General features: G+C 47.4%; 1 protein-coding gene across 1 annotated transcript in view; it reads right to left on the bottom strand.

Moving 5' to 3' along the window:
- The window catches only part of PPIP5K2 (diphosphoinositol pentakisphosphate kinase 2), a 2,362,281-nt gene that overhangs the window by 1,780,486 nt on the left and 566,601 nt on the right, over positions 1–15,194 (bottom strand). The window lies entirely within an intron of this gene.

Genomic DNA, 15,194 nt, shown 5'->3' with positions numbered 1-15,194 from the left:
CGCCCAGAACCCCATGCTGGTCTTGATTCCTTCCACCCGCCCTCGCTATGTTGTGTTTATATTCGTCTGCAATCATGTGATATACATTAATCCCCAGGTATCTAATTGTTCTAGTCTGCCAGGGTATCTGCAGGATAGGTAGGTTCCTCGGAGGGACCCCTCTGTATCTCCCCAGGGGGAACATGCTTGACTTTTTGGGGTTTACTGCGATACATTCTACTTGTGCACTTTTGCATTTACCGCAAATGGCACTAAAGGTGGATAGCACCGTATGATGGCTGTGCCACTAGTCTTTTTGCTTTTTCTTGGCTCATATTCTTCCTTGGCCTTCTTCCTGCCTTCTCAGGTCAAGAAATGTCATATGGAATACCCTTTCCCGGGGAAAGCTGTGACTTTCGCGGGCTAAGGGGCGGTTTATTTGTGTTGCTAGAGATGGGGTTGGACATGTCTAGCTCCAATCCACATCCCTGGCGCCTGAATGTTGCTGGGAAGATGTTGCAAGACGCCGCCTGAACATGGCGATTCCAATTGAAACTCTCCATCGGTCCCCAGAAGTGTCCTGAGATAGTCTGTCATGCACCTGCAAAATGTTTACATCTTTCTTTGTTTGGGTGTTCTACTGGAAGCTGTCTGGAAGCGATTCTTAAGAACTGTGACAGTTCAAAACGGAATCGCACACCAAAAAGTGGTCTCTGCTCCTGCGGCCCCTGGGCCTACCTCAACTGTACCAAGCATAGAAGGTTGTGTCCCAAACAGATTCCATAACACCAGCAACAGTCTCTGGTGGAATCAGAGTCACGGGGTAGGTTTCTGTGCCCCCTCTCCTCAAAAAGGTTACATGGCCATGAAGTCCGGTCTCTAAATCACTCTTTCCTAACTTTGGTTGGTGGAGGGCTAGTCGAGGCTCCCTTCCTAGGACTATCCTAAAGACTGGGATTGAGTGAATTTACATACCTGAAATGTATCTAACTTTTTTACTATTATTAATCATAGCCACTGGCATCGCCAATCTCTTTATAAACCTAAGTATCTACTTTGGAACTGACTACTTTTTGGGGGCACATGGCCCAAAAACATCTTAGGGTTGGACTTTATAAGAGCTACGGAAGCTGTTCTATGATTATCTTGAAGTGTTCTTTTAGTTCTAAATGCCTCCGAGTGCTGAACTGTGTTTAACTGGTCATTGAATCCAATTCTACGTCTCATAATGGTGAATGTATATATCTGTTTTCTGAGGCTTGTAGGATCTGCTTAGATCATATTCTGGGCATAGGCCGACATCTAGTGGAAGCTGTGGAGTATTACAGTTGTTGTTTTCAAAATAAGGGTTTGTGTGACGATATTTGACTAGAGGTTTTATCTGCTGTGAGAAACCCGACGGTATTCTCCCACCCACTCCCTCGGGATCTTCCATTCAGGTGGCCAGGGACGGGCCATCACTTCTGGATCCCGACCCTGGGGGTGGACAAGCGAGGGAAGATCACACCTTAGTGGAGGGTTACGGGAGCTTGGGAGGAGGATACCCAAAAGTGAGACATGGTATTCCCCCAGTTCTGAAAAACACCCTAACCTACACTCCCTCAGCCTTTGTGGGGTGTTTACAATCTCACCCCATCTGCCCCTCCCCATTTCCAACAAATACTGAGAAGAGGAGGCGACAACTAAGATCAGTAAAGATTACCCATAGGAATAACATGTGCAAAGTAAGGGGAACATACCCTAGAACAAACTCAGGTTGTCCCACGAATAGAGTCCGGCAGGGTCAGGCATTCAATAGTAACTACTCACACCTGACTGGCTTGTTCAATATGAAAGGTGCGGTCATGCACACAGAAATGAGAGCTGGGGATGCAGTACAGACCGGAGGAGCCCAGGAGCTGCAGACTGGAGGAAGACAGAGCACGGAGACGCTGAGCCAGTGTGGAATAAAGGCTGCAGCATGGCGAGGGAGCCGGAAAAGCACAGTCTGCATTCTGCCGGTCAGGTTCAGGAGAGTGCTTGTTCCCTCGGGGCCTGTGCCGACCCCAAGTGTATCTGAGGGGCAGGTGGTGGGACCCCGATCTCAACCCTGCATTTCCTGGAAGAACCACTTCTCAACGGAACACTACCCGGTGATATTCATGGAGAGTGTGAGAGAAACTCGGGAGCGTGCGTTTGGATGAGAGCGGAGTGGGAGAACGGCACGGACAGTAAAAGTGGCACGGAACTGCAAGGAAAGGAAAGTGTAAAAGCTGAATGCACAGCTGAAAGCAAGAGTGAAGCAGAAAGTGTAATGGCTGAAGCAGCTGAAAGCTAAAGTGAGCAGACAGTATGAAAGCTGCAGAAAGTAAAACAAAAAGCAGATCGGAGCGGAAAGCGAGAGAAAGTAAAGGAAGGTACAAGTGTATGAGTGACCTGTAATAGAGAAGAGGGGCACAAGAAGAGTCCAGGAAAGGTGCAGCGGGTGCAGGGGGTGGGGGTGCTAGAGAGCCCTGTCAAAATAGTTTTGAGCCTGTGAGCTCCTGAGAGGAACGACTGGAGGCTCCACGCCAAAAGACATGGCGGGAGGAAATCTGAGACCCTGACTTGGGGGGGGGAAAGGACTGAGGTAGCTCCAGCATATTACAACACAGAGGGACAGATAGCGTCACTCCTGCTGGGCTGGGGAAGCTGCCTGATAACTACTTGGAGACCTGAGGCAGACATTGCTGGTCGCTGTCTGCGGCAATGGACTGTGGCAGCAACTCTCCTGCCCATTCGCCTGGTCCTCCATCAAGGTGAGGTGGTGTTGAGAGATAGATGTGCCACCCCCTGAGAAATATAGGTATACTGGGTGTGATACACAAGTAGGAAACAGCATTCTGAGACCGTGGTTAGTCCTTGCCCGAGGCTTGGATCCCTACAGAACACTTGAGTGAGACCAGGAGATGTATTTAATAAGATGTCCAAATCACAAAAATCAGGCAAGCAGCAGTCCAGACTACACTTTGACACTCCAGCCAAAACCCCACCGCTTGGGAGCGGCTCTATGACAGAAGCCTCACAAGCCCTCTATGTTAGACCCGAGAGGAGCACTCAGCAACATCAAAGTAATGCTGGGCCAGGTTCAAGCAATTATCCAATCATTGGACGGCAAGATGGATACCTTAACACGCAAGGTAGACCACAGGTAAGTATGTTTGGACAGGCATGGTGAGCGCTTGGACGAGGTAGAAGGTTGAGTATCCACGTCGAGGATGAATCAAACACTGCCAGAAGAGACTTGGTCACAACTTAAAAGTACTGATAGAACTAGCAGATAAGCAGGGCGATTTAGAGTCTCATTCCAGGCATAATAATCTGCGCATAGTGGGAGTACCTGAGAGAGCAGACCAACACAACATTAAGGCTATGGTAGAAGGATTGTTGAAGGAAGTCCTGGGAGATGAGTTTTCAGCAGTATTCATAGTGGAGAGAGCCCATCGCATTCCAAGTGGGAGGAGACCTACACCGGGAGCGCCGGCCTGTCCTCTGATCGCCAGACTGCTGAACCATTGGGACAGAGACTTAGCTTTGCGCAAAACATGAAAAAAGGGTTCCCTGTCATTTCAGAATACACAGATCAGGCTATTTCCTGGCTTTTCGGATAAAGTGCTGACCTCCAGGGAAACATTTATCGATGTCAAAAGGAGACTTAGAGAGCATGAAATAAAATATGCCATGCTTTTTCCAGCAAAACTCAGGGTGGAAGAACGCAATTCTTTCACACTCCGGATGAGGCGAATGCTTTCCTTGATACTCTACCACCTAGGGCACCACGAGACAGAGGGAACAATGTCTTAAGAATCAAGCCCCGTAACCCACAAAAAGAGGGGTCTGATATAAACTGGAGAGAATCAAGGAGTTTACAACTCTAGGCAGGGCGCATTCCAGTTTTGAAGATTGCCCAGAGGACTGGCCCTGACGAGCCACCATGCAAGAGCTCAAGTTTGGTTTGTTGGTGAGGGAAGAAACTGGCAGGTTGGGGTTGCTGTTGGGAGGATTGTGATAGGGGTTAATGTTAGGGAAGCACAGTGGAATCAAGGGATGGTTACTTTCATGGGCAACGGTGGGACACAGTTATTTGAAACATGCAAGAAGTACATTTCCTGAGAAGGAAGCTAATATGAGCACTACTTGGCCGGGTCACTTAGGAGTATCACATGGAATGTGAGGGGCCTGAACTGCCCGTCAAAGTGCTGCAAGGTATTATCGTACATGCAGAGACACCACGTGGAGTGTGCGTTTCTGCAAGAGACCCATTTAACCCCAGGTGGCGAATCGAAATTTGGGTGGAACTGGGGATCTCATTGCTATTTCTCATTTACGCCTCATACTCCAGTGGGGTGTTGTTACGCTCACCTGGTATCCACAGGGACGCCACCCAGCTGAGTTACTCGCTGGTATGCTTCTCAGCTTTGCCCAGATGTGGTCTGCGGGGAAGGTTCTGCCTGAAAATACAGGAGGACTGTGTTCAAGACACCCGACCGGGGTAAGTATCCTCCCTCCACCCCAGTATGATTTCTGCCCCTCTGGGGCCCTCTCCTCACCTTGTAGTAGAGTTGGGCGTGCTCTCCGTCCTGCCTTCTTTGCAGGGGCGCGTTGTCTTTCATGGGCGTGTGCGGTCTAGTTACTTCACTGACGCCGGCCCGTTTGATATTGTTCAGGTAGGTCTTATTGCTGTTCTTTAGTTTTGTTGCTATCCTGCATGCCTTTCTTTGTTTAAAATGTCTCTTTTTTCTCCCTTAGGTATGCGGAGCTTCAGCGCGGCGAACTGGCTTGGTTGAGCCCCGCTGGTAAATAATGGCGCATTAAGAGCGCTATGATGCGGTAAGTAAGCGCTATGCGCAGCGCTGCAAAGTCTTGCCTTTGCTAACCTGTGTTTTCCTACCTTGTAGATCGCGGTGTTCTTCAGCGCGAATGGAATGTCCGGAGTGGTGCCAGCCGTGAGGCGACCAGCCAGTTAAGCCTTTTGAGCAGTTCGTAATTTACAAATGTCTCTACTGCTTTCTTTAATGTTGCCTCTATCTTCCTCTTTTGGGTCGTTCTGTCCGGGTGGCGTGCAGATTCGAGGAAGCTGTTCTCAGTAGCTGCGAGTGGTTAAAGATGAAAACTGCAGGTAAGATGCTGCTGCTAATGATGTTCCTTTTGTCTCCTTGCAGGTTCTGCTTCTCCGAGGTTCGAGGGAATAGCTGGACACGGTGAGCATCACGCTGCAAGCTGCAAAGTAACACGAAGCGTGTTGTCTTGCTCGGGAGTGGTTTAAATAGCCCCAACAAAATAGTCCAGGTAAAGTAGTCCCTAGGCTGCCACACCCAAAACACTAGACCGCATAGCTTGGTTCCTGGGAACCAAGCTATGTGGATGCCTCCATGTTGGCTGACAACACAATAAGTAGTTCCCAAGCAGATGTTTCTCATGGTGTATGAGACTGGCGCCATAGGCGCCAGGAGTGGCCCCAAGAAGGTTTTGGAAAAGGATGCCAGGCTCTAGAGGCCCGAGTCCTGACTCCACATGGCCAATGAGTTTTCCAGAGGGGGTTTTGGGCGAGGGTCGTGACAGCTGTGCATTCTTCTACACAACTCCATTGGGTTCCGTTTGATTAAAGTGGCCAGAGATCAACAGGGGAGAGGTATGGTTGTACAGGGAACCATACAGGGCCGGCTATACACATTGGTCAATTATTACAGCCCAAAACTAGATGTGACTGACTCTTGAGTGGATTGACCACCAATTGGGAGGGCTGCCATCTGGGGAAATACAGGGGAAATAATATGGGCTGGACATTTCAACGCGGTTGTGGACCATGACTAGGACCACAACATGGGGGCTCACTGTCCAATATCAAAGGCTACACGAAATCTGCAGTATATGTGCTAGGCTTGGGAGGTCAACGACGTATGGTGAACTAGGAATTCAAGGGGGAAGGGAATACACATTGTACTCCTCTGTCCATAACTTGGCATCCCGGTTGGACTACTTCCTGGTCTCTCACACATTGGTTGGTGGAGTCTGAGGTATCGATAATGGTGCGCACACCATCAGATCATTATACCGTCAGATCATTATAGGCTATTCTATAGAATTGTTGTATAGTGCCAACTCGCCTGGAGGCCTCAGAGAGCTCACATGAAATACAGACAGACAACATGGGCTGCCAAACAGAGGTTAGGCGGATAATATAGTCTGCGTTAATGGTAGTCTACGTCGATGGTGGACAGAAGTCGAGGAACCTAGATCCCTCCATCATCAAACAAGTGGGTCTTAAGGGCCTTCCTAAACTGAGTGGCTGATAGACAGTGGGAGATTATTCCATGTCCTTGGTCCCCATGCACTGAAACTTGGGTCCTTGTCATTGGATCGCAGTGTTCGTTTTTTTTGTGGTAATCTCTTGATGCGCGATTGCAAATACTTGGGGGGTAGTGCTACCAAGGTACTTATATAACAGGCAGGATGCCTTAAATTGGACCCTTTGCTGAACAGGGAGGGAGCCAATGTAGATTTTCCCGGGCTTTTGATATGTGGTCCCTGCGTCCTATACCACAGACAGCTCTAACAGCCCTGTTCTGTATTGCCTGTAGTTTTTTTTTAGGTTAGCTGCTGTGTTGCCAACAAGTAGGCTGTTACAGTAGTCCAGCCTAGAATTGATGGTTGCTGTTGCTATTACCACCCTGTTGGCTTCTGAGAGATGCAGGCGAATCTGCCAGAGTGAGTGAGTCGTACAAGTACAACAAGAGTTTACCACAGCAACATGCTTGTTGAAGTTAAGATTGGAGTCAAAGATCACTCCAAGTGTTTTAACATGGCTGAATACCTGGATGCTATTTCCTCCAACCTGGAATGCTTCATATTTGGGGCCTAGAGTCTTAAAATCAGAATCTCCGTCGTCTTGTCATTCAAGGCTCTCATCCATGTTTTGATGGCGTTGAAGACCCCCATGTCCAATTGAGAGTCAGCTTCATAGGAGCCAGGATCGATCTGGGTGTCATCTGCATAATTTGCATATTTGACACCCAGACCATCCAGGAGATCAAATTTTGAAAAGCAGTGGGGGCACACTAGACCCTTGGGGAACACCACAGCAGAGGAGGACCTCCTCGGACTTGCAGTCCCCTCGGGCTACCTTAGCTCTCCTAGGTCCCAGGAAGGATCAGAACCAGTTGGTTGCTGATCTAGAGCATCTGCCTACCTCGGTTAGCCTGGCCGCCAGCCTGTCATGATCGGCTAAATCAAACGTGGCGGACAGGTCCAAGAAGAGCAGCATGGCCACCTTCCCTTGAGCAATGATTTCAGATATGGGTGATTTAACCTCCAACAGTGCGGTTTCAGTTCCATGATTTTTTCAGAATCCAGATTGTCCATTGGACCGAAGGCCCCTCTCCTCAACAAAAGTATCATATTGCATACATGCAACTTTGTCGATAATCTTTAGGAGGAAAGGGACATTGGTTACAGGGCAGTAATTCAGTGACTCAACCGGGTACAAGCCTTCTTTTTTTTAGTAGCAGGGTGATCCAGGCCTCCTTAGTACATCCAGGAACTGTCCCTTCTTTAAAAGAGCGACTGATGAATAGTGTGACTGGGGCAGCTATACTGAGAAAGTATTTCTTAAACAGGGAAACAGGGAAAATGTCACCCATGCAGGTGGTGGGTTTGAGATTCTCAACAATTACAGATAACTTCTCAGTTGTAATCTGCTTAAATGAGAAGATGTCGGCTTCATCGTTCTCATCCTTACTAAGGGGAGTGGTTTCTACACCCACCGCCTGTGCAAGTTGGGCAGTGTGGGCCCTAGATATTGTTTGACCTTGTCCACAAAAGTGTTGTGAATTTTCAGGCACCATGCATCATCAACAGCTAGCTGTGCTTCCTGAGTTTTTCCCCTTAAGATCATTTAAAATGTTAAACAATTCTCTGTTGCTATTTTGGCACCCAGAATACGCTCCTCCAGTTTAGCTTTTTTTGCTTCTAGGATTGCGTCTCTGTAGTACTTAGCTGCCTCTTTGTGAAGACACAGAGTATTTTTGGTTGGAAATTTCCGCCATCCTCTTTCATACCCCAGTGTTGTTAACCATCGAACTACCGGTGTGGGGGATGGCCCTGTGGATATTTAAAGGTGAGGGGCTGTCTGATGGACTGTTCCAAGAAAGATTTATCAAAGCTATCAACACTTTCTTTGAAATCAATGTTGGGTCGGTGGAGTCACCTGTGCTATTGTGGGAGTGTTGTGTAAATGTCTAATTGGAGGGCAATGCATTTCAAAAGAAGCTGGGGTGCTAAAGCAAATTCGTAGGGAACTCACAGATGCCAAGGCCTGTATATGTGGATTACAGTCAAAGACAGCTACACTCTCAAAGATAGTACAGGCGGAGATTAAAAAAAAAAAACAATTACACTTATTTAATGAACTGGCACATAGAGAGGTGCCGTTTCTCCTGGGGAAAATGGCAGTGCAACAACATGGTGAGGGGCAGCGCCCAGGCATATTACTGGCACGGACTGCAAGACCAGAAGGTTTCAAGAATCAGGTTTTATCAATCAGGGACGCACAATGTGTGGAGAAATGTGCAGACTCAGAGATAGTCCAGGAATTCTGCAGGTTCTATGGACAATTATACTCTTCCTGGTTATCTGTTTCTCAACAAGAGATACAGGGTATCTAGTTCGAGTGGCCCTGTACTGGTGCATGGACAAGGAAAGGAACTGGCTGGGCCATCCTCTGTCGTTGGAAGAGGTGCTGTCGGCAATTAAATATCTCCCATCGGGAAAATCTCCAGGACCGAATGGATACACAGCTGAAACTTACAAATATTATGCTCAGAAATTAGAACCTTATTTACTGCAGATGTATCAAAGTTTGAAAGATGGTCGGCTACCAGATTCCCTGAGGGAAGCAGTGGTAGTGTTGCTGCTTAAACCAGATAAGGAGGCAGACGACTGCTCTTCTTACCGGCCTATATCCCTTATTAATCTAGATGAGATTCTGGCCAAAATGCTGGCATCCAGATTGGCGCTGCTAATGCATAAGACAGTGAAGGGGGATCAATCCGGGTTTATAGCGGGACGCTCTACCTCTTATGGATTGAGTAGGATGTTTGGGTTAATGGCGGCAGCGCAGCAAGATGAGTCGGTGGTGGCTGCACTTCTAGGCACCACAAAGGCATTTGACTCGGAGTGGACTTCACTGTTGACAGTATTAAGCAGGAGGGGGATGGGGGAACAGTTCATCTCGCTGGCCTCACTGCTCTATGCACAGTCATGTGCTATGATTAGGGTTAATGGGCACAACTTACCTCAAATATTATGCTGGGAAGAGGCACTCGACACAGATGCCCTTTGTCCCTGCTGCTGATCGTACTAGCGATTGAGCTGTTGGCGGAGGGGATAAGGTAACGTAATTTGCATAGGGGGTTAATCTCTACGCTTAGAGTGGTGGTTTCCCTTTATGCGGACAACATGGTGCTCTTTTTCACTAACCCTAAATGAAACCTTGACCCGATTATGTGGGACGTTCTGGCATTTAGAAACTTATCTGTGCTTAGAATGAATGCTACTAAATCGGTCCTTTTCCCGCTCACAGATAGTGTTGAACGCTTTGCGAATAAATGGGGGTTTCAATGGCATGGAGACCATGCTCAGTATTTGGGGATAGAAGTTGCCCGAGTTGTGAATGTTTTATATACACATAACTACCAGAGAGTATTGGATCAGGCTAAGACAACAGTGGAAGGATCTTCCCCTAAATCTTTAAGAGAGAATCTCCTTGGTCAAAATGGTGCTGTTACCCTGTTTTTTATATGTGTTCCTCAATGCCCCGTTGGCGATACCAAGGAATTTTTTTCGGGATCGGAGGTCCATGCTCCTACGGTTCATCTGAGTAGGGAAGCAGGCCAGGATCTTGTGGGAAAAGCTAGTTGCGCCAATAAATGAGTGGGGCTTGGCACTGCCGAATTTTGAACCATATTACGATGTTGCCAAGGCAGGGTTTCTCCTTTATTGGTTCGGGAATCAGGTAGACAGGAGACATGTAGAAGTCGAGCAAGCACTGGCATCACCACACCTCTTAAGGTCAGTTATTCTGACAGCACCAAATATTACCTTTAAAGTGAAGAATATGGTAGAACTGACTTGTAAAGCATGGGTCCGAATCATGCACATTTCTAAAGGCAAGGTTATCTACTCTCCAGTCCTGCCGGTTATGCACATACCGGGAATTCCTCGAATTAGTGAAAAGAGCTATGTCACATTTATGAAGCGAGTGAAGATGATTTGCTTTCGCGATCTCTTTTAGAATGGGCAGTTTATAACACCTGAAGAGATGAAGGACAGACGAGAACTTAGATCCCTAGACGTGTTCTTGTATTTTAGATTGAGAAATTCCATAAGGCAGATATTCTCGACTTTCCCTAGGGAACCCAAGGTGGCTCCAATACTTGAAAAATGCTCCAGAGTGGTAATAGTAGCAAAGTGGTTTCTGTTATATACAAAATGTGCCTCAAAACAAAATTGAAAATAGGTTCCCCCTCCTGAGACAAATGGGAAATTAAATTGGGTTGTAAGATTCCAGATGTGACATGGGCTACTCCTGCGAGGAGGCTAAGAGGGTGGCACTCAATGCTAGATTTAAACTGATTCACTTTAAATATTTGCATCAATTTTATCATACGCCCTCCTCAGACAGATTTTACCCAGAGGTCTCAGAGAACTGTGTAAGTTGTGGCAGTACAACAGCCGACACCTTGCATGGGGATGCCCTATGATCCTATCTTTTGGGAAGGAGTCTTTGAGACGCTAAGTGAAATTATGAGTGAAAGGCTGGACCCAACCCGATGATGGCATTGCTAGGCTATACTAAACTTATCCCCAGCGGTATGAGGAAGCTAATCGGGTTTGTTTTACTTTTGGCAAAAAGACGGGTGGCAATGGTGTGGGGACTCAATCTCTGAGTCTTGTCCAGTGGTGTTCAGACGTCTCATATTGTAATGACATTGAGATGGAATATGGCAGACCACTACACGCCCAGGCCAGGCCCAGAGACATATGGTGGTCATATATTCACCATTTGGTTGCTCAGTCTGAAACACCACGGGAAAGCCTATCCTCAAACAGGTGGAAGCCCAGGAACCGATAGCAATAAGTGAGAAGAGAATATAAGATGGGAAATGAAAGCTGGGGTTGTAATACTCAAGTGAGTTGCGACTAAAACTGATTTACTTTGTTTGTCTGTGCTATTGTTACTATCTTATTGTGGTTTATATTTGTTATCCTTTTTTCTTCTTTTCCCTACGTTTAGTGCCGAATGTTGGCACATACGTTTTTTGTTGAAGAATGTGAAAATAAAAATAAATTTAAAAAAAGGAAAGGTTCCATGGGACAGATAAAAACGGAAACCAGAAAAGAGGGTGCAAGGTAGCACGAGAAGAGAAGAACAAGTTACTTACCCCTGGGAACGTTCTTCCGGCTGGATGTTACTCCCATGTATTCCTCATCTTTGATATCTCCAATATCCAGCTTCAGCTGCTTCGTAATTTTTTTTTCAGCAGAGGGCGCTGTGCGTCCATGCAGTCGACTCAATGTCCCTCGAGGGTCTCTGTCTCATCACAGGCATATATAGCACATGCAGTGTCCATTGGTTTCAGTTCAATTTTTTCATGTCATTCTCAAGTAGAACTACCCGCGTCAAAGCGAGTTCAACTGTACTAGGCTCTGAAGGAGCAAAAGCTGTAATAGCACAGGATATTCTACAGAGAAGTAGGCTGGGAGGGCGATGAGGAATATGTGAGAGGAACATCCAGTTGAAAGAATGTTACCAGGGGTAAGTAACTTGTTCTTTGAATAGATTGTATCCTCCCACTCCCAAAGCAGTGTTTGCTTTGGTGGAGGGAGTACGAATTCTGCCATCAATGGTTTCCATGAACAGAATGTAGGACAGCTTTTTCAAAGCTTCCATCCTGACTTAAGGTAGAATCTAGGCAAATGCTTAGTGAAAGTGTGTATTCTAGACCACGTAGGTTCCTCACAAATGTTTTAAATAGGACCACCTCTTTGCAGAGCAGAAGAAGTAGCCATTCCTCTAGTGGAATAAGCCCTCAAGCCTTCTGTAGGATCCTTGCCCGCCAGCCTGTAGCATTCGGAAATAGCTAGAACAATCCATCTGGATAAGGTCTGCTTTGTTACAGCCTGACCCCAATCTATGACCCGTATAACCTATGAATAGTTGGTCATCCAGACAAAGTTTTGACAACCTTGAAATGTAGAAGCTCCAAGCCCTTCGTGGATGAAGCCTGTGCAACCTCCCCTCCTCCTTGCCAGAGTGAGGTGGAGGATAGAAAGCGGGTAACACAATCTTTTGTCCTAAATGGAAGTCTGAAATGACCTTAGGTAGAAATGAAGGCTTGATCACAGGACGACCTTGTCCTTGTGAAATACTATAAATGGTGGTTTAGAGGATACTACCTGCAACTCGCTCACTCTACGGGTTGAAGTTAGTGCTACCAACCAGATGGTCTTTAACGTTAGTAACCTTTAGGGACATTGGAATGGTTCAAATGGTGCACACATAAGAAAAGTTAACACCAGATTAAGGTCCCAAACGGGAACCTGAAAGGGAGATAGAGGGAACACATTAGTGAGTCCTTTCATAAATTGTATCACCAAAGGAATCTTAAAATATGAAGTTTCATCAGATGAGCGCTTGAAGATGGAAAGTGCTGCCAAAGAACCTTTAATGGTCACAACCTGGAGCCCCAGATTGGCCAAGTAGCAGAAAGGAGAACACCTCCAGTGTTTTGCAAAGGGTCCACATTCTTATACCTGCACCAGCCTCAGAATATGTTCCAACGGCAGTGGTACAAAGCCTTCATTGCAGGCCTTCTGGCCGAAAGCAAAATCTCCATTACATCATCTGGGAGGTCCCAATGCCTGTATCTCAACCTCTCAGAAACCATGTGTGAAGGTTGAGTGTCTTGACCTCTGGATGGAGAACCCAACCCTCCTCTCACGAGAGAAGGTCCTCTCTTTGTGGAAGACATATTGGAGGGGACATGGACATGTCCAGAAGGTCCGGAGTCCAAGTCCTCCTGGTCCAATCCGGGGCAATTGGGATCATGTGTTTCCGGAACATTCTCAACCTCTTGATCAGGTGAGGAATGACGGGGACTGGAGGAAACGCATAAAGGAGCAGAAACTCCCAGTCCACCACAAACGTGTCTCCTAGAGCTCCTCCGTTCGCAATTCCTGTTGACACTGGTCGCCCGTTGTTGTGGGCTTCCCACCCCGTGAGTGAGGCATCCGTCACTACTGTTATATCCGGCCATGGTTGCCAAAAAGGTTCTCCCTTCAGAATGTTGTCCTCACAGGCCCACCACAGGAGATCCTGAGCGACCCTGCTTGGAACCTGAAGTAGGTCCGACATGCTGCCAGATAATTGAGACCATTGTGTCCTGAGAGCCCATTGAAGGGATCTAATTTTCAGGCGAGCCCATGGAACCAGAAAAATGCTGGATGCCTTGGGGCTGAGCAACCTCAAAAAGTTGAAGGCCGTGATACGCTGTGCAATCTGAAACTTGAGACCATCTGCAGAATGTCTTGAGCCCTCACATCGGGGGCAAGCTCTTTCCCAAGGATGTATCCAGAACGGCCCGATGAACTGGAGCTTTGAGATAGTATCATATGGGACTTCTTGTAATTGAGGAATAAGCCCAATCTGTGAAAAGAGTGGCAGGCGACATTGAGATGATCCAGGACTTGTTCAGGAGAATGCGCCCTGATCAGCCAATCGTCCAAGTGGGTAGATGTGAATCCCCCCTCTCCCAAGACTCGCTACCACCACTGCCATCGTTTGTTGAAAACCCTCGGGCAGGGGTCAACCCGAATGGCAGAACTCTAAACTGATAATGAGAACCCTCAACGGCGAACCTTAACCTTCTGTGCTTGAGATGGATTGGCACAGGACAATAATCATCCTGAAGGTCCAATGACACCATCCAATCCTGCAGTTGGAGAGCCTGAACGATCTGAGAAAGTGTGACCATCTTGAACTTGACCTTCCTGAGGAACTTGCTTGCGGCAAATCCAAGATGGGTCCCAGTCCTCCGTCCTTCTTGGGCATTAGGAAATATGGAGCATACCATCTTTGTCCCTCTCCGCTACAAGTACCGGCTCTATAGCACCTTTCTCTAGCAGGGTCAACATTTCCTGCACAAGGAACAGACCTGGAACCTTCAAATAATGGCTCCCGGTGGATGGTTCGGAGGTCTCTGAATGAAGGGGAGGCAGTAACCTTGGGCAATGGTTTCTAATTCACAAACATCCGAAGTAATGTCTCACCATTCTTTCCGATGCTGAGACAGTCTGCCTCCAACAGGGGTGTCGTGCCTCAAGACCTCAGAGAGGTTTTGAGGCGGCTGAAGCAGTGGCTGTTGGTAAAGATGCCGTTGCTTGAGCGGACTTTGCACCTCTCCCTCGTCCACCATGAGGGAATCTTATTTGGCCTCATTGACCAGCCATTCCTCTCCCTCTTTCAATTTAGGAGCAGTAGCGAAAGGATCTACCCCTCCATGACAGTCCACTGGGGTGAAAAGGCAGAGGCTTCCTTAATAGCGGCACCCAAGGACTTGGATGCCGCCTTCGAGGTCTGCAGCTTCTCAAGACTTTCGTCAGCCTTGCTGACAAAAAGATGAGACCCCGTCAAAAGGCATGTTAAGGAGTCTAGACTGCACGTCCGTTGCAAATCTACATTTCCTTAACCACGCAAATCTGTGAATTACGGTGCTTGCTGCCATGGCTCTGCTGATGTCAGCAGAATCCAAATCCGACTGAAGAGACTCGCACATGGCTTCCTTGCCATCCTTAACAATGGCCAAGAAACCGTCTCTTTCCTCCCCTTTGGGAATATGCTCAGCCGCCAAAGAAATGCAGTCCCATACAGTGTATGAAAACTTTGCCAAGACACATGTGGAGTTGGCGGATTTAAGAGCAATGCTCCCAGCAGAAAATACTTTTCTTGACCAGGTATCTACCCTTTTATCAACCCTATCTGGTGGGATGGTCGTATTAGCTGCCTGTTTCGAGGTAGCGATTGCTGCCTGCACCACCAGACTTTCTGAGTTAGGGTGTTTCGACAAGTAGCTGGGGTCACACTTGATGGGCGGTATTTCCTTGTCAGGTTCTTATTTACTGCCGGACTTGACTTCAGT

The sequence above is a fragment of the Ambystoma mexicanum genome, chromosome 6p, assembly GCF_040938575.1.
Source record: "Ambystoma mexicanum isolate Mex_15411 chromosome 6p, UKY_AmexF1_1, whole genome shotgun sequence".
Taxonomy (NCBI): Eukaryota; Metazoa; Chordata; class Amphibia; order Caudata; family Ambystomatidae; genus Ambystoma; species Ambystoma mexicanum.
This window is presented reverse-complemented; position numbering and strand designations above follow the sequence as displayed.